The 23,612-nt window shown below is 40.4% G+C and overlaps 1 long non-coding RNA gene across 1 annotated transcript; it reads left to right on the top strand.

Moving 5' to 3' along the window:
* Positions 1-9,646: 9,646 nt before the first annotated feature.
* Positions 9,647-22,447, top strand: LOC141277960 (uncharacterized). Its single transcript, XR_012329942.1, has 4 exons — positions 9,647-9,682; positions 10,554-10,714; positions 12,977-13,134; positions 20,097-22,447. It is a non-coding gene; the product is annotated as an uncharacterized lncRNA (long non-coding RNA).
* The last annotated feature ends 1,165 nt before the right edge of the window (positions 22,448-23,612 follow it).

Raw genomic sequence — 23,612 nt, 5'->3', positions numbered from 1 at the left:
CTGCTTTAAACAGTTCACTCAAGTAGAGCAGTTTGTATGGTAATTAAGGGAGCATTTTTCTGTCAACATCTGTGCTGCTATTTATAACAGGGGAGATAGCTGGCAGCTCCACCGGAAGAGCAGGAAGGGGTAGGTGCTGAAAGACGCAGGTAGGGAGGTTCCATACTTTGGTTGATGATGGCAGAACTTCTTCTTGGCACTTTTACAACCGTGACAAGCTCCTTTTTCTTGCTTTCCTTCCACTCAACCTCTAATAATTCTAAAAAAAAAAAAAAAAAAAATCCTTTCCCACTCTTCCTGGCTAGGAAGAGTTATCTCCTTGACATCTCTTCATTAATCACATCCTTCACTTGGCAGCCCAGGCAGGAAGATTCAAGCTGCTTTGGAGAAGCAAGTGGTCTTCAGCTTTGTCACATGGTTTCTTTCTGTCTGCCATCCATTTTCCCCTAGATCTCTCTTCTACACGCTTACAGTAGCAACAAGAGACCAGGATCAGAACCAGGGAATTGGGGGCGGGCAGTGATCACTGGCAACTAAACTGGATACTTCAAATTCCTGCTCTTGTAGGGAACTAGTCATCTCTCCATAACATATGAGGTACAGAGCGGTACCGCCAACAAGCCTGATTTGATGTTTCTCTCGACTGATCTATAGGACTATTTGCATTTTCTCCAACTAAAGGAAGCCCTGGCCTCTGCACACCCTCAGACCAGAGAGACTCAGGACAGGGTGCTGATCGGGAAAGTTTCAGCGACAGGCAATAAGGGCAAAGGAAGTTCATTAGAAAGGTAGCCTGGGGCTTCCCTGGTGGCGCAGTGGTTGGGAGTCTGCCTGCCGATGCAGGGGACACGGGTTCGTGCCCCGGTCGGGGAAGATCCCACATGCCGCGGAGCGGCTAGGCTCGTGAGCCATGGCCGCTGAGCCTGCGCGTCCGGAGCCTGTGCTCCGCAACGGGAGAAGCCACAACAGTGAGAGGACCGCGTACTGCCAAAAAAAAAAAAAGAAAGAAAGAAAGAAAGGTAGCCTGGCTATGCTGAAGCCAGGACTAGGAAAAAGAACAGCAGACAATCACCTGTAGGGAGGCTGGCCATGAGATCTGGTGATCCTGTAGTCAGGACCGGGATTGGGCAATGTTCCATCACTTGGAGGGACTACAGAGAGACAAGTGGGAACCATAACTCTGGGTGAAATGGGAATTAGTGAATATAGGGATGAAAGCAGGAAATTTTTTGTATGGAGAATAAGACAAGGACTGAGTTTCTGGGTCCAGCAAGTATAAGATCTGAGCAAAACCAGCAGCCATCTGCACTGGATATGTTACCCTTGCACAACTGGTGGGTCTTATAAAATTTTCTCCAATTAAAGGCGGAACCAGTCCAAAATTCTTGAAAGGAGCAGTTATTTTCCCTAGCTGTGAAGCTTATAGCTACACGGAGACAAGGAGCAGATCGTAACTACTGAAGGAAGACTGAAGACCATTTGCCAAGTAGACGGGAACGCTTCAATGCAAAGAAAATATCCTATTCATTTTTCTGTGTTCTTTTTTTTCTTTGAGTAGGTACTCAAAGTAAGTCTTCTGAATGAAAGAATATAAGATTGAGGATTCTGTCAATAATGGGAATGACATAATATGCAATCACTGAATTAAAGTGAGAGTGATAATTGTCAACTTTCCTTCTCCTGGGGAATTTTTCTTTAATCGGTGAATTAGTAAAGAATCATCAGCCTTAAAACTGAATACTCTCGTTCATCCCATTCAAAATCTTGATTTGGAAAATACACTAAGAAACTCACATCAAGTACCCACTGAAAGGGATTGTATAGGACACACAGAAGCTCTAATTACTTCTGACAAATTTCATCATAACTCTGAGTTTCACGAACTCTATTAAATATCATCTTCACTGACAGAACTTACTATTAGGCACAGTATTTTATCTCCATGCTATTGTGTCTTGGCTGTATTTGTATTTGATTATTAATTGACGCTTGGATTCTGTATCTTGTCCCAAGGCAATTTCACTAAGTGACTAATTTTAAAGAGTCAAATAGAGACATAAACAAATGTAGTCAACTTCCAACGACTAAAGAGAATTCACACTTGGAGGTAATGTGAATAACCCAAATCTACAAGTGACCCCCAAATTACTGTCAGTTTAAAATAACTGCCTTGCCACACTCCGTCAGTATAATTAGGCTGGGAAACCCTCTCATCTGAATGTCGTTCTTTTCCTACACGATAGTTTCTCTTCTAAGGGAAAGATTGTAGTAAAATCCTGAAGAGGAAGCAACAGAGGACAGAAGAAGAAAAGGAATTTGCATTGACTCATTTTTTAAGTGTTACTGAAGTATGTTTAAAGTATTTTTTAAGTGTTACTATACCATTATATATGATACTGTATACCTTTCTAGAGTAAAATACAAGAGCTAAACTGCTGAGCTAGTGGAATCAGAGTGCCATCTCTAAGAATTTTGATTTTTCCACAAGACACACTACCGGCCTGCAGATTTTATGTTAAGCCTGATTCCAGACCTCAAGGGGCTTCAAGTGTAGCCATGGGGACAGATTTTATATAAGTAAGTATGGTGGTGTCTTCCGTATCCCATCACAGGTGTGTGTACTGGATGGAGTGAGGGCATCAGGAGATAACTGTCAATACTATCTGGGAGCAAGGGGCATCAGGAAAGTTTATAGAGTGAAGATGGGTGGATGAGCTGTCAGGATCAAGGCCAAGAGTCATGTAGGTGTTCTGAGGGATTTCACTCTCATAATTTGTAGACAATGGAGAATCACTGAAAACTTTAAACAGAAACAAACACGATCTCATTGGAATTTTCGACCCCTCGGGCTGCCGCAGAGATGGGATTAGAAGAGTAGAAGTCTTGAGCTAAAGGAAACCAACTGGGAGTCTAATTTTAATGAAATTATTTTTAGTTTCATAATATTACAAATTTGGAGAAAAGTACATAGAGAAAATTAGGATAGTAATCCAGGAAGAGAGGACAAGATCCAGATAGCACAATGACGATGAAGAGAAAAAGTCGGATTTTCTGCAGATAGGGTGTCTATAGAGCTTGGTGACTGACTAAATGGGGAGGGTGAAGAAAAGAGAGTCAGTGCAGCATGAATTTTAAGCTTTATTTATTCAAAAAGAGTTACTGATTGTCCGTTATTATTATTTGGACTGTATTATTATTATTGTTATTGTCATTAGGCATAGAACTAGGCCCTAGGAACACAATGAAGCAACAGACTTGGTACCCACCCTAAGATTTCAGCACAAGTATTTCATGGTGTATTATGTCATTTCCCATTATTGACAGAAATCTCAATCTTTTCTTTCATTCAGAAGATACTTATTTTGAGTACCTACTCAAAGAAAAGAAAGAAAGAGCACAGAAAAATGAATAGGATATTTTCTTTGCATTGAAGCATCCCAGTCTAGTTGCTAAATGATCTTTAGTCTTCCTTCAGTAGTTACGATCTGCTTGAATCCTTGTCTCTATTTAGCTATAACCTTCACAGCTGGGGAAAATAACTGCTCCTTTCAAGAATATAACAGGGAAGTTTGACATAGAAGCAGATTGGGTTATATTTTTTCTTTTTTATGACTGAGATGTATTTCATATACCATTTTTTATATAAAAAATATATAAAAAATCCATTTTTTAAAATATGGATTTTTTAAAATCCAAAAAATCCATTATATATAAAAAATCCATTTTTTAAAATATGCAGTTCAATGCCTTTCGATAGTCACAAAGTTGCACAACCGTCACTACTAATTCCAGAATATTTTCATCACCCCCAAAAGAAACCCTTTACCCATTAGTAGTCACTCCTCTTTCTTCTGTCCTGGTGAACCTAATATCTTAAACTGAACTTGCTTTAAGAATATTAATTAGAGATATCTGTGGGGTATCCAAGTGGGGCCATCTATGAGCTGATTGGATCTGGAGCTCAGCTGAGAAGTCTGTATTGAAAATGGAGATTTGAGAATCATCGGCAAACAGAGGCTAGTGGAAACCCTGGGAGCAAAGGAGATCTCTGCAAAGGATAGGCAAGGATGAGCACTGAATAATACTAACATGCAAGGTTTGAGCAGACCAACGGCAGTGTGGTTTGAGTGGTCCTAACTCTTTCCACCAGTACAAAATCTGGCCATTGACACATATGTGGAACTTGCCATCTATAGAAAGATAGATGTGATCATTGTTTTTCCAGACTGATAAAATGAACCCATCCAGAGGGTAGTCACTATTCATGCTCTTCAGGGAATTGTTTTCTGCAAATTAGCTGCTATACTCACTTGAGGGAATTCTAAAAATATAAAATCTTTACATTTTTCCTACAAATGAGATTCTAAGTTCCTTGAGGAGAAAGACCAGTTCCCACATTTCATTCTGCTCTCAACGACACAGTGCTTATGTAGAGGGAGTGAAAAATAAATGCCTATTGCTAAGAAAAAGAATGATCCTATGGGCACTTATGACTAATAAGACATTTAATCTTCATAGTCTTTCATCTAATTTATTCATTCAACAGATATTTACTGAGTGCCTACTATGTACTGCTACAATATATGGATTAGGTTAAAATGTAAAAAAAATTCTTGGATATTTTCTTATTTTACATTTATATTTTATATTCACATTTCCATTCTGGTTATTAATAAAGCAAAGATAGTTGTTGAATTAATTATAAGAATCAATTTTTAAAGACAAGTATGTTGATTTTTAATGAAACCAGTCAGATATCGTCGTTTAAAATGAGTTTTCATCACTCTCGGCTTATGTGGGGTTTTTTTCCTGTATATTTTTAGCCCACTTGGATAAGATTGAGTCAAAAATATTTTAAAGTAATCTCTCCAAAACGCAGAGATGGAACTTTCTTTCACAGGCTTTGTGTTCAATTGGGTTATTTAGTATTTAGTAGGGAGGCATTAGACGATGGGTGCTATCAGACCATTTTAAACTTGAGCCAGTTTTTGTTACTATATATATGACAAAACAGATTTTCACAATGGAATTTGACATATGTAATCAACAAATTGCAATGTTTTGCAAACTTTGGCTTCTAACCTAATTTACGTGTCATTTCACACATCATCACTCTAAAATTCAGCATCAGGACCCAACAGGGCATGTTCTGGGGCTCCATTAACATTTATCTTGGAATGAAAACCTGCTGCATACAACCACGTGCTGCAGATATTAATAGACTCATAAAACGTGCCCCAGAGTGACTTTTAATACACGCAGAGAATGGTTCTTTAACTTTCCAGTTAATTTTAATCCTTCCCCCAAATATTTTTTAAAAAATGCTTTTCTCAGCCTAAAACACACTTTAAAAAAAATTCACAACTGGAGTGTAACAGACAATTAGAATACATTCATTAGGCTGATTTTCTCTACTGTTTGTAAAACATTTAAATGAATATGTAACTGGAGAAATAAAAAACCACCACCAGATAGAAATCGAGAAGTTAACTTTTAAACCTGAGTTAGAAAAGGTGACTTGCAAACGCATATATTTTCTTTTCTTTTTTTTTTTTTTACATCTTTATTGGAGTATAATTGCTTTACAATGGTGTGTTAGTTTCTGCTTTATAACAAAGTGAATCAGTTATACATTTACCTATGTTCCCATATCTCTTCCCTCTTGGGTCTCCCTCCCTCCCACCCTCCCTATCCCACCCCTCTAGGTGGTCACAAAGCACCGAGCTGATCTCCCTGTGCTATGCAGCTGCTTCCCACTAGCTATCTATTTTACATTTGGTAGCATGTATATGTCCATGCCACTCTCTCGCTTTGTCACAGCTTACCCTTCCCCTTCCCCATATCCTCAAGTCCATTCTCTAGTAGGTCTGTGTCTTTATTCCTGTCTTACCCTAATGCTGGAGAGGGTGTGGAGAAAAGGGAACACATATTTTCAAAGCTTCATCCAACACCTACTCTGTGAAATGTTGAGTCGAATCAGGAATAGGAGCTGAAAAGAGCTAAATCACTTTGCATAAGTGGCAAATAGGGTGATTAAAAAAGAGGGAGGGTCTGAGAAAGGAGGAAAAGAATGAGAATATATGAGAGAATGCCAAGCATTGCAACAAGATCACCTAGAGGCTATTCATAGTAGGGATTTGTGATATTCAAGTTCTAGTTGCTTGTTTTGCTGGGAGAGAAATCCCTTTATGTCTTCAAACTTCTGTGGAGTCTGAATGCCCCGTGGTACTACTGTGTTGACTTGAGGCTACTTTCTTTAATTTCTTTAATTTTATATTGGAGTTGATGTGATCTGGGAGAGGCACATCCACGTGGGACTGCAACTCGATACACACAACTGTGCTTGGAGCCAGTGGTGATCAGGGAAAAAGAGAGAAGTTCCTAAGAGAACTCTGACTATGAAGCACAGCACCCTCAGTTGCTAACCTGCTAATCTTCAGGGAACAGCTTACCTATTTTACTTATACCCTGTCTCGATCTACAAAAGATTTTAGCTAAGGTGAATTGTTGCATCTCTCATAACCTCAGTTTTCTCATTGGGAAAATGGCAATAAGAATACCCAGACCAAAATATTGTTTTGAGAAGTGGTTTTCAAAACTCATTACCCTTTTCATTTGATCTCCCAAAATAGAGGGGATCTGAATCCACCAATTTTACGTATGTTATTTAGAAATACTCCAATAATTGATTTTGAATTAGGCTGGACTGTGGGGAATTATCGGATTTCTGAACCCTTGGATATGGCTCTGTGGCTGTAACTCAGTTATTCCTAATATCACCATTGCTTCTCTTATTTAATATTTTTATGCATTGTTCCCTGGAAGTGTTCTTTAATTCAAAAGCCGCTTAGTATACTATTTTTAATTCAGGCTCTATTATTTACTGCGTATTAGCTGTGTGAGGTTATTCAACCAGTCTGTGCTTTAGTTTCCTCATAAGGTTGATATAAGGGTTAAATAAATCACCAGATCTATAAAGTCTGTAAAATAGTAAATATTCTGTTCATATTAGCTTTGGGGGGATCCTTTTTAAAAATATATTAGTAGGCTTTATTTTTTTAGAGTAGTTTTAGGTTCTCGGCAAAATTGAGTTGAAAATAGAGAGTTCCTACCCCTTCTCCTCAACCCACCACTCCCCTGCCACAGCCTTCCCTAATGATCCTGTGTCAGTGTGACACATCTGTAACAATGGACAAACCAACATCAGTATATCATTGTCAGCCAAAGCACACAGCTTACGCTAGGGTTCACTCTCAGTGTTGTACATTCTATGGGTTTTGACAAATGTACAATGACGTATCTACCACTATACTCTCATACAGAATAGTTTCCCTGCCCTAAAACCTTCAGTTCTCCACCATTCATTTTTCCCTTCTCTCACGCTGCTAGCACCCGCTGAGCTTTTCACTGTCTCCATAATTCTGCCAACATATTAGCTTTTATTGATAATAATAACAAGTCACATTGCACCCTAATAGGAAGTAGGCATTTTGTATAAATTACTGTATTTAATCCTAATCACCGGTTTACAGTGTAGGGATTATTATTCTCATTTTACAGAAGACAAAGTAAGGCTCAGAATTTAAATTCCTACATCTTCCACGTTTTTGTTTATTTATTTAAATAAATTTACTTATTTATTTTTGGCTGCGTTGGGTCTTCATTGCTGCGCACGGGCTTTCTCTACTTGTGGTGAGAGGGGGCTACTCTTTGTTGCGGTGCATGGGCTTCTCATTGCGGTGGCTTCTCTTGCTGTGGAGCACGGGCTCTAGGAGTGCGGGCTTCAGTAGCTGTGGCACATGGGCTCAGTAGTTGTGGCTCGCGGGCTCTAGAGCGCAGGCTCAGTAGTTGTGGCGCACGGGCTTAGTTGCTCTGTAACATGTGGGATCTTCCTGGACCAGGGCTTGGACCCGTATCCCCTGCATTGGCAGACAGACTCTTAACCCCTGCGCCACCAGGGAAGCCCCTTCCATGTGTTTTTAATGCATTAAAATTGTTGAATTAAAAATGGTTTGGGGCTTCCCTGGTGGCGCAGTGGTTGAGAGTCCGCCTGCCGATGCAGGGGACATGGGTTCGTGCCCCGGTCCGGGAAGATCCCACATGCCGCGGAGCGGCTGGGCCCGTGAGCCATGGCCGCTGGGCCTGCGCTTCCGGAGCCTGTGCTCCGCAACGGGAGAGGCCACAACAGTGAGAGGCCCGTGTACCGCAAAAAAAAAAAAAAAGGTTTGGATTTTGATTTATAAAATTATTTGAGATATTGCATTAGCTACTCCAGAATATTTTATATATCCTGCTTTCAATTTCAAAAATCTGTATACTAAAAGAGTATTCACTATCATTATTATATTGAATTACAGTGTCATTATAAACCACTAGCTAATGATAACATATAGGTATTAGTTCAAGATTTTAGGGTATGCTTACCTGTAGTATTCATGTTAATGTATAAAGTGAAGTAATTCTTTGCAGATAGTTTGTCAAGTATATTCTAAGATACTGTATTGATAGAAACAAATGAATAAAACCGCTCTTGTGTTTGTAACTTTGTCTGAATTTTTTGATCAAAAGTTTTCATGGTATATTTAGGTATTAAAGTATATAATGGTAATCCTATATCAAATTCCTGGATGAATTTACTTCTTTGCCTTATTCAAATTGTTTTATTAGTTCTAATTTTTGATATATTAGCAGGATCACATACTTTGTTTTGTACTTTGGTCACTAATCCCATCATTACTACCTGTTTGAAGCCATCATAAACTATGAATGGATTACAAGTAGAAATACTTTGAGATAGTCTCAGTGCAGCCCCGTACTTGACATCCAAACTGCATTATGGGTAAGTAAACTCACTTCTAGGGTCTGCTAAAGAGATACATCAAAAAAATTTTATCCGTGAACCTAGTGAGTAAGTGAAAATATCTGAGTACACATACTCTGCCAACACGCTTCTAAAAGGGGTCATAGCAACTGCTTTTGGGGAAAACGAGCAAGCATCAGATGCTGTGCTTTCAGAATTTTCTAGATGTTTGGACTTTTGGTATACAGAAAACAGAGTCAAGCATTTCTAATTCTTATCTCTGACTCATAAAGCACAAAAATCAAACATTGAGGAAAATTTTTTATAACATTCTTGTGCACAGCAAAGCAGTAGATATATGAAAGATGTATAGGAAAAGCATATAACTGCTGCTTGCAAAGAACCTACAATATACTTGAGAAGAAATATATACACACAGAGCCCACATGGGAAAGATTATGGAGCAACATGGGTGTCCCTCTGTCCTTTTTCTCCACCAGTTCAATTTCTGCTCATCCTTCAACTCTTTTCTCAACACTGAAGGTCATAGAATCCTCACAATAATCTCCTTATTCAGAATTCCTTACGCACTTAAAGAGAAAGTCCACAACACACTACATTTTAGCTGCTGACATTACTTTCCAAATATTGCATTTAAATTCCGTTAAGAAACAGAACAAATCGCAAGTCCTAAGAGAATACACATGACTCCTTCTCCCTGGAATGCTCTTCCATGTCGCTTTCTCTGGTTATTCCATATCCTTCCTTTTGCTCTAGCCTTCTTGCCTTCCCACGCTCCCATGGGAAACAGTTGGGTAAGATGCTTCTCTGTGCAACACACTTTCCCCTCACTGAAATGTAATGGATTGTTCGTCTCTTCCGGTAAGACTTAACAGTTATTGAGGGCTGGGACTTTGGTTTATTTTCTGATTTATACCCAAGGGTTAGTAGACTACTGAATACAAAGTTGGTGCTCCATAAATATGTGTTAAATTAACAAATAGAATTTGTGGCAGCATTTTATTAAAGGTTGGATTGAGATGGTTGATAAAGAAATGATGGTCAACTATTTTTTTAGAAGTCTTCCTTCGATTCCTTTCTTTTTCTCACACCCCATATTTGATCTTTTCTAAATCCTATTTACTCTGCCTTGTATCAAGAATCTCTTTCTATAGAGTTGCATTGTTTATTTTCTCTGCTTCTTTTCGTTTATCTGTATCATTATTTTCTCCACTAATTTCTCCTGCAGGGCTTCGGTTTCTGTGTACTTGACCTGCCATGCTCTCGTTTGCTGTGGCTTCACTGGCAGACTCAACTCTAAATGACATTTTCTTTCCAGTTTCTATGTGTCTTACTGGGAGAGAGGGAAAGAGAAGGGAGTGAAAAAGAAAACAAATAGCAAAATCCTATTGGCTCAACTCCAGCTAGATCTTGGTTACCCTCAGGGTCATGTATCTACTTCGAGTCCAATCAGCTGAGGCCAGAAAAAAGCATAATCGGGGCCGCCTAAGCCCACCCATAAGGGCTATAGGTTGGGAAGGAATTTCAAAGAAGGCAGCTGCAGGCAATGTCTATGTCTCTTTAGGTCACTTGATAGAGTCCCCTTATGCATTGTGGATGACGAGTCTTAAAGAAGATGAAACAGGGAAATTTCTCTCTCTCTCTCTCTCTCTCTCTCTCTCTCATGCATGCACACACATACCAAGGCAATGGTTTTAAACAACCTTCTGTCTCCTTTTTCTGTTTTCCATAGATTTCACCTTGCCTTAATAATATCATCCCATATGCTTCTAGTTTTATGGTAATGATGAGGAAAAAGAAGGAGAAAAAGGAGATATGAATTCAGATCGTTATTACAGTTGAATGTTGGAAAAGCAGCTGGCAACTTATAATTTACTGCTGTTCATTAATCAGGTACTGCTTGGATCTCAAATATAAGATTTCCTACATGCATGTCCTTGTACGAGGTTAGGAGATGAGCATTATGAAGGTAAACATTCAATGATGATATAACGTTTTGCATCGTCTGGTAAATTAATTTGTGAATATGCTTTAAAACCTCAGAGCTTTTTTTGTTTCTTTCTGTGTAGAGCTTTTATTATAAACTTGTGTGTGTACCATGAAAGGCAACCAAATACCATAAAAGAAATAATGTTTTGATCTCATCAACCTTGGAGAGTGGATGCAGGGAAACAGGTTTGGATGTGGGGAGCCAGAAGTAAGAAATAGAGTGATTGAATAAACGCTGGCACAGGAATATTTTAGGCTCAGGGAGGGACGCCAGTGATCAGAGGAGAATCAGGCAACTAGAATCTGGTTACAGAGCACAGTTGGGTGAGTAGCGATGCTGAGGGTTAGTACCTGCAAGTGGGAGCTTGGCAAGCATTTTCTGCTTGAAGATGGGACACCTACTCAGATCACATGCAAGTCATGGGTCTGGATGACACGCAGAAGTGTAGCAGAGACCCTGAAATCTAGTCAAAGTGGGACTGAATAGAGAGGGATTAGGGGGACCCAAGCGAAGAGTCTAGCCAGCAAGTAGAGGGCACTAGTGCAAAGGAAAGAATTTCTGGAAAGAGGATTTCTGAACAATGGCTGTAACTGCTCTTGGCATGGGGAATGAGAAACCCAGGGAGGATGAGGATTCCTGGGATGGGGGTGTGCGGGGGGAGAGAGAAATCCAACACCTGTTTATTAGAAAAGACTTAATCTTGTTTATATCCTGGCATAGATGCTGCAGAAATAGCTAGGAATATAATCTGCCCTCTGATCCCAACAGACTATTACACATGATACAAGAAATATCAAGAGACAACATATATAGTAATAATTTTATAGAATTATTATCTTTGACTGTAATATATTTTATGGCATCAACTTTGGCAAACATCTTGTTCATTTGAGGAAAGTTATGTAAAAGCTTGTTCAAGTTACAGTGTGAACATTCTTGAGCACAGACTTTCTTCCTTCATATATTCAGAAGTTAGATTAACTTGTGTTAAAATATTGCTCTCTACTTTGCTAGTAAGACGTATTTCCTGCCCTCAAAATGATTAGAACTTAATAAGTTCATCTGATTTCGCTTAATATTAAATTATTAATATATATTTTTACTTAATGGTGAAATTCAATTAAAAATTTCATATTTTAATTTGAGGAAGAATATTCTCTGGGGAAGAGAAATCTTTAGTATTTACCAAGCCATATACTACGGCTCTTACTAGATCAGATAAACGCCTACAGTTTGAACATGGTTAAACATCATGTTCTAGTATACTAAATATAAATAAATAATTACACTAATATAAAATATGTTATAAATATATGGATATATTAATTTTAAAGTAATGTCAATGCAATGTTTATATTCTTGGAGTTTTAACAAAGATAGTTTTTCAAGGCAAAGTATTTTTTTAAATGTTAACAACTTTATGATAATAGAATGAATGCGTCCTCATTAACAAGCACCATAAGCAACCTGTTTATTTTGCTTATGTGTAGGACCACTTGGATTGAAAACATTCAAAACACCTTAACAGGGTGATAAAATATCTTCCTTTTACAGAAGGTTGATTGAGTTCCCTCCTCAAACCGCTAAATGGTTATAATCATATCTTGCAAAGGAATTTCATTTTGTTAAAAAAGCACTAGAAAAAGCGAGTTTCGGCTATGGAATTAAAAAAAAAATTGGATTGTAATACGGTGTCTACTGAACAATATATATACAATATGCTCTTTTTCAATGAGCACGCTCGAAGCCAGTGAGATTGTGATACAAAACAGATATGAAAGAGATAAAACCTAAAGGAAGTGCAATCATTGTGCCTGTTCTAAAGCTCTTTTCAAACATGGTTGCATTGAGAATTATACTGTTAGCATTAACTACTCTGCTAAATGTAATTTCAGAGCAGCTTGGCTATGCTGGGACCAATAACGTTTCAGCAGATGTTAACAGTGAGGGAATTTAAAGATTACAGAGTTTCATGGGTGCAGTAAAGCTGCAGTGGGAAAAGAAATATCACCGGAGCTGTTATGTTCTGAGTGCATCGCATTTACTGACAAGTAATACATGAATGATAGTGAGGACCAAGGGAATGGAACTTTATACTTACTGGTCAGCAGCATATAAATTCCATAAATGCAACAAAGTTTTATGTATTCTTCATTTCTTTTCAGACTGATCTTCCTCAGAGGGCCTTTGTTTCATGTTAATTCCATCATCGAAGCTTTGTTCAACCATACTGTTCTCTTTAGGAATGTATATCCTCATCCAGGGTTTGCTCCCACACATGCACTACTTTTAAATCTTGGAGTGATGTCCAAGGGAACTTCAAGTAACCTCAGTATTTGTTATCATGGGCTCTATCGGCCTACCTCTCCTTATATAAATCTCATCCTTGTTCATTTTAAAGAGATAATGTTCAACTTACTTCTCCTCTTCATGATCTAAAAGGAACAACACTGTGATCTCTGAATGGGGGAAAACTTGGTTAAGGGTGGTATCTTTTCTTACTTATAATCTGGGGATGGGGCAGTAAAAGAGGTAGGAAGTTTCACTCTGTTTACCTGGGAACAAGTGGAGAATGGGCACAATAGTTCATACATCCCTTGGTGTGACCTCCAGCCTCTTTAACGGAGCCAGATGATCAGCCAGTAGACAACAAAAAGTTCTTGATGGGCTGAACTTATTGGATCCCAGTAACCCCCTTGGATGGCAGGACAAAGCCAAAGTTAGATTATAAGACGGCGAGAAGCAAGAGTGAAATTAGACTTTTATAATACAACCAAGTCAGCAATAGTTTTCAAAAATTTAGATTGTATTAATGTCAGAAGTTATAAGAGTTGAACTAATAGTGCTTGGTGACTTCCAATAGACATAAAATTAGCCATGGTCAAATCCATTTTTTCTAGACACAAAGAAATAACTTCATATATCTTAGCTTTCACCTCACCTCACTGACCAGACACTAGAGTGGAGTTTTCAGGTAATATGTTCCATATGGATTTTTCCACTTAAAATCCTGAGGCCAGCCATGCCCACGTTAAACCCTCACCTGGCACTTCTACTCTCTTTTTTCTCCTTCACTCATTTGACTCATGTGTGTGTATGTCTTTCTTGATACCAGTCAGCTAGATTGAGAGCATGGACTGTTTTATTTCTTGCTCTTAAACAGTGCTTTGCAATACTTACTATTGAAACAAATAATAGAAAGAAAGAAAAGAAGACACTGTCAAAGATCTTAGCCTTAGCTAATTAGAAAGTACATACATTTCAGAAAATTGTGTTAAAAGTATTCTTGAGTTATATGTTGCTGTGTAAACTTGTATTTCTAAATGTTTATGTACAGTATCTGTTGGTGTTTCTATTGACCATAAATATTTCTTAATATTTAAGTAAACCTGTGAGATGAAGAGCTGGAAGGGACATTAATTGGTCAACTGACCATTTAGTTCATCTCGGGGTTTTTTGGGGTTTTTTTGTCAGAAAATTTTTTCTTAGAGATTCAAGAAAAGTTTCCTCCATAACCCTCCCTAACAATGATCATTATACTACTTTCTCATTGGTTATGGCCAAAGGAAAATTGTACGTTCTTAGATATGGAAACGTAGGGAATAGTGATGTATTATGGTAGGTGCTAGTCTCCTTTTTATTTGAAAGATTAGACAAATGGCTTTTCTAAGTTCACATTACTTTTACAAACTGTGAGGGGTCTGAGATTTTCCCTATTTGAACGCTGAGAAGTTAGCCTGCTCCTGGATGCTGGCGGAAGATACAGGCTCCTAGATCAGAGGCAAAGGGTTGTATTACCTATTGCAAAAGCAATAACAGAGTATCAGCATCTGCTCCAGTTTCCCAAGTCCCAGTTCTCACAAGGCAATATGAAGAGGGCATGTGGCCCCTGTACACACAGTGGGTTATGCTATGGGAGAAGAACCCTGAGCTGCAAACCTGCCTTTTGCTTTTGAGGGAGACCCCATCTCTCTCTACCAAAGCTGTTTGCTGTACAGACAACGTGAAAAGACAGTCTGGAGCAAAAGCAGAGAGTGCCTCTGCTTTCAAGATGTATAGACATGTGAAAACTCATGGAGAAGTATCTCCCAGCAGCGATCATCTAGGAGTGCCAAGTTGTTAACCTAGGAAGCAGCTTCATTGAAACATCACTTTCAGACTCACGTGGGGAGGTCCCTTGTAGCACTGGGCTGTGTGCAAGGTAAGATGGCAGCCCAGTTCTCTGGGGCTTCATCACTCTTGCATGGACACTAAGACAGATCTTCTTTCAAACAAATGCTTAGTCCATCGCGGGATGTATAAAGGGTAGAAGTTAGGCGCTATTGAAATCTAAGTGCTGAAAGCAGTTTTAATTTTCTTGCTGGCGCTATTATCTTTTAAGCCCTAATAATCTCTCTCATGCACAGGCCTTGAGCTTATAAATCTGTACAAGTTCAATTAGCAATGCAGTAGAACTTTTCCTCGACAGTGCAAGGCGCTGATAAAAGCAAACAATACAATTCTAGCATGCCGCTTATTAAGAAGGAAGACACCCACACAGCCGACGACAGACTGAAAGCCTTTTTATTTTGATGGTACTATTTCACTGTCTATCATAAACTTAGCGAAGCAGGCTTTCTCTATCCTGCTCTCCTTTTATTGGATATAAATCACCTCTGACAGGAAGTTTTATGCCTAAATCCGTTTACTGTCCTTGTTGGTAGTCTTTAAATTAATATTTATAAGCTCAAAGAGGCCTAAAAGGATGTAGCAGGAAAATAGCTAAATGCTTCAGTTGGGCTTGAAGTGATTTCCATCCTTGACCATTGACATTTTTTAATTACTCCTGACCCAGGCAGCCATTGTCAATGCCGTCCCTATATACTTACAAATCACTGGCTTTGGTGGAATTGTGGTGGACAAACTAGGAGTTCAGAAGGGTTTCGCCTCTGGGCTACCTGTGATTTTTGAAAAGCTTTAGGAGTCAAGGATAGAGACAGAAGAAAAGAAAAAGAAGAGTACAGATGAGTTAAGCAGTGGCTAAAAAACCATGGCTTAGTAAGAATTGTTCAAATTGAAATTGTGTAATGATGCCTCTTTTAAAATCCCATAAAGATGCATAGCTTATCCTAAAGTTACCTCCAGATCAGACATCAAGCTCAATTAATTATGGAATTTTAATGTACAGCACTAGCCTCACACCGTGGAGCAGACAATGTTGATTCTACGACTCTTCATGGCTGCTTTGTGTTAGCTGCTCCTATTATACTATCTCATTGTGTCCACCACTGTTTTGTTCAAGGGTCTACACTACTCTTCCTTTGCCTTGTTGTGTGCTGCAGGCAGGCTGGCCCCAGCCCCATGGGGTGACTCTTAAATGGTTTGAGTCAAGCATGGTGCAGGCGTGGCAATGTGACACAATTCTGGTCGATGTGACAAGAGGGAAAGTTGAGTAGGAGCTTCTGGAAAATGTATCTTCACTTTCAAGAAACAGAATGAAGAATAGCCCTTTATTATTCTTGTCACATCTGGAACTAATATGGCCTTCCTGTGACTCTGACGAGAACCAACTGGATGTCAGATCCAACACATAGAGGAGGACAGACCCAATGGATCCAAAGCAGAGATGAATCCCTGACTCACCAATTCTGAACATTGCCCTATCTATGGACTTCTTGTTCCTAAGGTAATATAATCCGATATTCTTTAAGCCAATTAAGGTCAACAGTTTCTGGAACTTGTATCCAAAGTTATCCACTCTCTTTACATCAAGATGTATGGTATTACCTAGGATATTGAGATCTTTAGGAAGTTTAAAAACAAAGCATTAGGGACTTCCCTGGTGGCACAGTGGTTAAGAATCCACCTGCCAATGCTGGGGACACGGGTTCAAGCCCTGGTCCAGGAGGATTCCACATGCCGCAGAGCAACTAAGCCTGTGCGCCACAACTACTGAGCCCACGTGCTGCAACTACTGAAGCCTGCGTGCCTAGAGCCTGTGCTCCGCAACAAGAGAAGCCACTGCAGTGAGAAGCCCACGCACCGCATCAAAGAGTAGCCCCCGCTTGCCACAACTAGAGAAAGCCCGCGTGCAGCAATGAAGACCCACTGCAACCAAAAAAAACCAACCAACAAACAAAAAAACACAAAGCATTAAAACAAGATAAGCATATTCAGCTCCCGTGAGTCGTTACTTTTTCTTCCCTAAAATAATTTTCTATGAGTTGCAACTCTCTAGGAGGGCTTATATCTTAGAATTCTGCCCTTCCTCCTCTATAATCCCCTTTGCAGGATTACATCTATCCTTGTGAATGTTGTTACATATGCACATTTTTTCCAAGTGTCCCTGTTCAGCTCTGTGTCTTGCTACTTTGCAGTCCTCTTTTCCCAGCTGCTCAAAGGGCATTGAACTCAGGGCTCAAACATACCAAGGTATTATCTTTTTCCAAACAAATCTTGTGTCTTTATATTTCCCATCTCTGCCGATGGCACTAATCATCCATTTCATACTTCCCCTAGGAGCTGTCCTTGCTGTCTCCCATCCAGTTACCTAATGCACCCAATTCTTCCTTTATGGTATCTCCCTTGTATCAGTCAGGAATTTGGGCTGCAAGCAGGAGAAGAGAAATCTGGCAATATCTTTCAAAGTGGGAATCAGTCGAAAGGATATCGGTGGCTCCAAGAACCAACAGATGGTTTACAGAGTAAGCAAGAGGCAAGGGGGCTGGAAGCCCATGCACAGGAAGGGTCAGGTCTCTTCTCCTTCACTCTACTTCCATTGCAATGCTCTCGTCTTCAACTCGCTCCCCATTCAAGATGCAGAGTCCCAGGAGAGAATGTCACATTTGTCAAACTGAAGTCTCATGCCCCTCCTGCCTTCCCACTCCTCCCATCCAGTGGAAAAAGGGAGAACCTGGCCCCTTTTGATTTCACCGTGGGAGATGGACGTTGACTCACCAAAACCTCATAAAATAGGTGATTCCCCCAAAAGGGGGATCAAAAATCCATAGAAGGGAGTGAGCACAAAGGAATAAATTCTCAACAGCCAAAGCCCAACTAATGTCTACTAACCATAAATTTTATCTTTCTCTCGATTTTCCCAACTCAGCTGTAATCCAGATCCCTGCCACTTGTGTCTTTGTTGCTGAGTTAGACATGTATCTGGTCTTTCCATTGAATAGAACTGTCCACCCTCCATGCCCATTTTAATCATGTTCAGCTTTTAGAATTAGTGGCCTCAAATATGGCCCCTATTGGAGATTTTCCTGCTCAAGGACCTCTCTTTCTGAGTCTGAATAGTGCATCACCACTTCTCAAGTCCTCCTTGTTTTATCTTCCACGTGACCCTGCACAATTTTCCCAATTTTTCTTATTGCTTCCATGTCTGTATTATTTACTCTCAGTCCATTTTGCTTATGTCTTCTTTTGCTCCTGCACTTTTTCTCTTAAACACATGCAAAAGTATCCTTAATCCATTTGAAGTAACATGGACGGACCTAGAGATTGTCATACTGAGTGAAGTCAGACAGAGAAAGAGAAATATCATATGATATCCCTTATATGTGGAGTCTAAAAAGAAATGATACAAATGAACTCATTTACAAAACAGAAACACACTCATAGACTTACAGAACAAACTTATGGTTACCAAGGGCAAAGGGTGGGGGAAAGGGAGAGTTAGGGAGTTTGGGATCGACATGTACACACTGCTATATTTAAGATGGATAACCAACAAGGACCTACGGTATAGCACAGGGAACTCTGCTCAACGTTATATGGCAGCCTGGATGGGAGGGCAGTTTTGGGGGAGAGTGGATACATGTATATGTATGGCTGAGTCACTTTGCTGTACACCTGAAACTATCACAACATTGTTTTTTGTTTGTTTCTTTGTTTTCAAAAGCTTTTTAAAATTCTTTTATTTATTTATTTATTTATTTATTTTTGGCTGCGTTGGGTCTTCGTTGCTGCCAACGGGCTTTCTCTAGTTGTGGCGAGCTAGGGCTGCTCTTTGTTGCGGTGTGCAGGCTTCTCATTGCGGTGGCTTCTCTTGCTGCAGAGCACAGGCTCTAGGAATGTGGGCTTCGGTAGTTAGCACAACGTTGTTAATCGGCTATACCCCAATATAAAATAAAAAGTTTAACAAAAGTATTCCTTAATCAATCAATAACTGCTTTCAGGATTGTTTCTTACCATCTATATGGGACTTTCTCATACCCAATATCCCTTAATGCTTATGTATGAAGTTGATTGGCGAGCAGATCAGTGAACTACGCAACGTGATTTAGACAGAAAACTGTGCAAGAGCAGGAATTGTGCCGGGCTTCCTGTTGAAGGCCAAGCATGTGGCAGGATCTGGCAGACAGAAGACGTTCAATAAATGTTTGTTATCCTATTTATCTCCACTCCAAGTGCCTGCCTCTTTTGAGGCAACCATGTTCATTTTGGTCATCAAGCAAAAGGGAGCTGGGGTCTCCATGTTCAGCATATTTTCAATGAATGACCCATTTTTAGCAAGGACTTCCATCCTTGCTTTGTGGAATGGTGTTCCAAGATGCAGAGTCTCTCTGGGTGGGGATTTTAGAGAATGGCCCTTATGTCTTCTTCTCGGGTTGGGGAAGGATTGTTGCCTGTCTGGGGGAAGGGATCTGTGGGTTGAATTGCTCCTTAGGGAAATTTTCAACAAATTCTCTTTTTATTGCCCCCATCTAGCGTTCCTGACTCTGAGTTACTTGTTGCCTCTAATTCTTGGGGTAGGGTTTTCAGGTAAAATCAGACATTGTCTTAGCTGTCCTTATGACAGGCTCAGGCTTCAGTTTTCTGGGGTCTGACAAGTCAGTGGCCACTTCTCCATCCATTTACCAGTTTCCAAAATATTGATTCCCATTTCCTCCTCAAGTTTCTCTCTCATTTTCTTTGTGCAGATTTATGCCTTTTTTCTTTCTTCATTGTCACTTTGGTATAGTTTCAGAAGGAAGCTAAAATAAACAGGTGTGTTTATATAACAGACCTTCTTTTATTTCATATTTGACTTGGAAAACACAGGAACTAAATCTGCTGAGTAATATGCATCATCCTTCCGGGGAATGTTGTTTTTTGTCAAATGCAAACTGTGATGTGAAATAATGAGATTGGCTTTCTGATGTGGTTCATAATCCACCTCCAAAGGTAATTTTTAAAAAATCAGTGTCAGAATATTTTGAGCAGTAGCTGCCTGCTTAAGATAAGCGTGTAACCTCCAAGGGGACTGCTTTGTAGGGGACAACACTCCTCTAGATATTTTAATTCTGGTTTTGTCTTGCTCAGGAGCCCAGGCGTGAGTTCCTCGGTGGTACGGTTCACCTGTCGGAGGTCGGACCCTAGCAAGAAGCTCTTGCAGGTCCTGAAAGTTGACTCAAGACAATTTGGCTGGACAATTCTGGGGTCTTCAGTACCTGGAGCATGGTCTAGAGGGAGGGGCGTGGATACCTCACCTGGGGCAGGGGGTGGCCAGAGCAGGAAGGAAGGAGCCTTTCACCTAAATCCTTGGTTGGCTCTGCCCCTCCGTGCCTGGAGCAGCGTGTGACAGTACTAAGAATTTCACTGGATGCGATAAAAATCAGATGCAATCTGATTTCTCTTGCAATATGATTTCAAAGCCTTGGAGTATGATCCTTAGTGAGGCACGTATTGTTTTAATCTTTATAGAGAGAGAAACACAGAAAGACAGAAAGACCACGGGCTGGCTCCAGCTCATACAGGCATGTCACTAGACAAACTCCCTGGTTCTTTGGACCTTTATTTAGCATGCTGAGGCAGCCAGATAGCTCGGGATGCTCTGAAAAACAGTTTAGGGCTTCCCTGGTGGTCCAGTGGTTAAGAATCTGCCTGCCAATGTAGGGGACACGGGTTCAAGTCCTGGTCCAAGAGGATCCCACATGCCATGGAGCAACTAAGCCTGTACGCCACAACTACTGAGCCTGCACTCTAGAGCCCGCGAGCCACAACTACTGAGTCCGCGAGCCACAACTACTGAAGCCCACGCGCCTAGAGCCTGTGCTCCGCAACAAGAGAAGCCACTGCAGTGAGAAGCCCGCGCACTGCAATGAAGAGTAGCCCTCACTTGCCGCAACTAGAGGAAGCCCGCACGCAGCACCAAAGACCCAATGCAGCCAAAAATAAATAAATTAATTAATTAATTTAAAAAAAAAACAGTTTAGACTCAGATTCCTGAGAAAGGCCCTGCATGACTTGAACCTGTGTGGAAAAATTCTGACAGTAAACACACCTATAAGTCCTGATGAATGTGGGTTGGTTTCCGAACACCCAGCCTCTGTAAGAACTTGGAAGCTTTTTCAGACTCAGTTCAGCTTATTTTATATTTCTGTAGCATATAAATTCCAGCCAGAGGCAGCACTAAGCAAGTCTTGCCTCCTGAGGGAAGAAGGATTAGAAGAGTCTGCTCAGTCCAGGGCTCTAGCTGAAGGACTGTATTACCCGGCTTCGGAGTGAGTACAGATAAACTCCTGCCTGGTGGTGGCCTGCCGGCTACTCGGTCAACAGCCATAAGACTGTCCCTGGGGGGCCCTGGGTGGTGGCACGCTCAAGGGAAATGAAAGGCTTTTTGTTATTCTCTAACTCAACTCCTGGAGAGGGTCCCCCTCATTGATGTCAGCTCACTTCACATCTAAGTTTTATTCTCAGCTGCAATCTTTCCCCACACATTTCTCTAGGTGTTAGTCTAGGCACAGCTGGGGGAAGAGGATCCAAAACAGCAACAATGAAACGCCTCTGCAGAGCAACACAGAGACAAGACAGCATGGACACAGGGTCCCTACCCCGGAGAAAGGGTACTGTATTCTAGGACTGGGTACTTACTCCGAGACCAGGCATTACATGTCGGGCTTCCTGATGGAAGCCACTTGGGTGCCTTATTTAGGGCTTTGGCATCACATTGACTCCGATTCCATCCTGAGTCTTCCCCTCACTAGCTGATGCCTTTGGGAAAAATACCTAAACTCCCAAAGCTTCTATCTCCTCTTCTGTAAAATGCCAAATATAGATACCTTCATAGCAGCGTTCTCTTTTTTTTTTTCAATTTCTTAAAATTTATTATTATTAGTATTTTTTGGCCATGCTGCGTGGCTCACGGGATCTTAGTTCCCTGACCAGAGATCGAACTGGCGCCCTGGGCAGTGAAACTGTGGAGTCCTAACCACTAGACGGTTGAGTACACAACAAGATAATAAATGAATTCCCTAAGAGGAGGGCATTTCACCTGTTTGTTTACTGCTTATAATCTCAACACTTAGAACAGTGACTGGTACATAGCAAGTGCTCAATAAGTATTTATTCAATAAATGAACATAGAAGAGTAACTAGCAGTCATTGGTAAATAATAAAAATGTTCTTTATCTGACTTTTATTTGAAGTTTATGATGCCACTGTTGTGTGTGTTTATATAACCCTCATAGATCAGTACCTTGAATATTTTAAGAATTCAGTCATTCCTCTTTCCTGCAAATGATGACATCAAGGTTCAATATAGTTGAAAGTCCAGTTGAATTTTAATATAGCACAATTTTCATTTGCACTGTGATTTTTAGGTCTGTCGCAGATATCACAGAGAGCTTTTTGAGCAATTTCATCAGCATTGCCTGTGACTTGTATATTGCAGTAACTGAAAGATGGTGAATTACATTACAGTACGCTTCGTGGTGCGATGGAAAGAGCATGCGCTTTAGTCTCTGATGACTGGATCCCACTGGCTGTATCACATGGTGCCCGTGCGATGTTAAGAAGTCACTTAACCTCTCTCTGAGTCTCACTTTTTAAACGTGTAAAATGAGTATAATAGTACTCATCTTGCATAGCTCCCAGAATCACTGGGAAGAAAGAATGAAATATGTGGAATGTAAGCTAATATTCTTATCGTCTCTCCTACTGGGTAGGAGTGGTGTAAAGTGTAGATGAAGGTCAGTGCGATCTACAGTTGGGGAAGGGAGAACACTGAAGACCCTTTTGATAAGGAAGCCTAGTGACCAGTGTTGAGACGGTGGCTTTAGTCCAAGGACCTTTGAAGCAGTTGTCAAAAAAGGAGGCAAGGTCTGAGGCTGTCCGGAAGGCAGAAAAGCAAATTATCGATGACACGCTATGGAAACAACTGCAAATATGGCCTTTGCCGTGTGGGGTGACCAGGACTCCCTGGTCGTGTTCCCCCAGTCCTCATGCCACTGACTTCACGTCATCACCTCTGGACAGCCTCCTCTCCGTGTTGTCACTGCAAGGCTTGACATTTATTTAGCACCTACTGGTAGCAGATGCTGTATTAGATTGCTGGGGCTGCAGTAGCAAAGTACCACAGGCAGGTGGCTGAAACAACAGAAATTTATTTTCTCGCAATTCTGGACCCTAGAAGTCGAGGTCAAGGATTTGGCAGGTCTCGCTCTTTGTCTTTTAGATGACTGTGTTCTCCTCTCTCTGTCTTCACATGGTCTTTCCTTTGCAAGTGTCTGTACCCTAATTTCCTCTGCTTATAAGGACACTATTTGTCTTGGATGAGGGCCCGCCCAAATAACTCAGTTCAACTTAACTACCTCTTTAAAAAACCTTATCTCCAAATACAGTCACATTCTGAGGTGTCAGGGTTAGCACTTCAACATATGAGTTTGGTGAGTGGGGAACAGTTCAGCCTGTAATATTGTGATTTAGATAAGAAATATGTATTTGGTCTTTACCCCTGTTTCTGGGACAGAGCTCCTAAAACACTGGGAACTTCCTAAAGGATGAGAACAATTAAAATATCTTTTGTCATGTTAATGAGGTGACTAGTGCAATGCCCCT

Source organism: Tursiops truncatus, chromosome 1 (genome assembly GCF_011762595.2).
Source record: "Tursiops truncatus isolate mTurTru1 chromosome 1, mTurTru1.mat.Y, whole genome shotgun sequence".
In the NCBI taxonomy this organism is placed as follows: domain Eukaryota; kingdom Metazoa; phylum Chordata; class Mammalia; order Artiodactyla; family Delphinidae; genus Tursiops; species Tursiops truncatus.
Note: the sequence above shows the minus strand (reverse complement) of the source record. Positions and strands in the feature narration are given on the sequence as shown.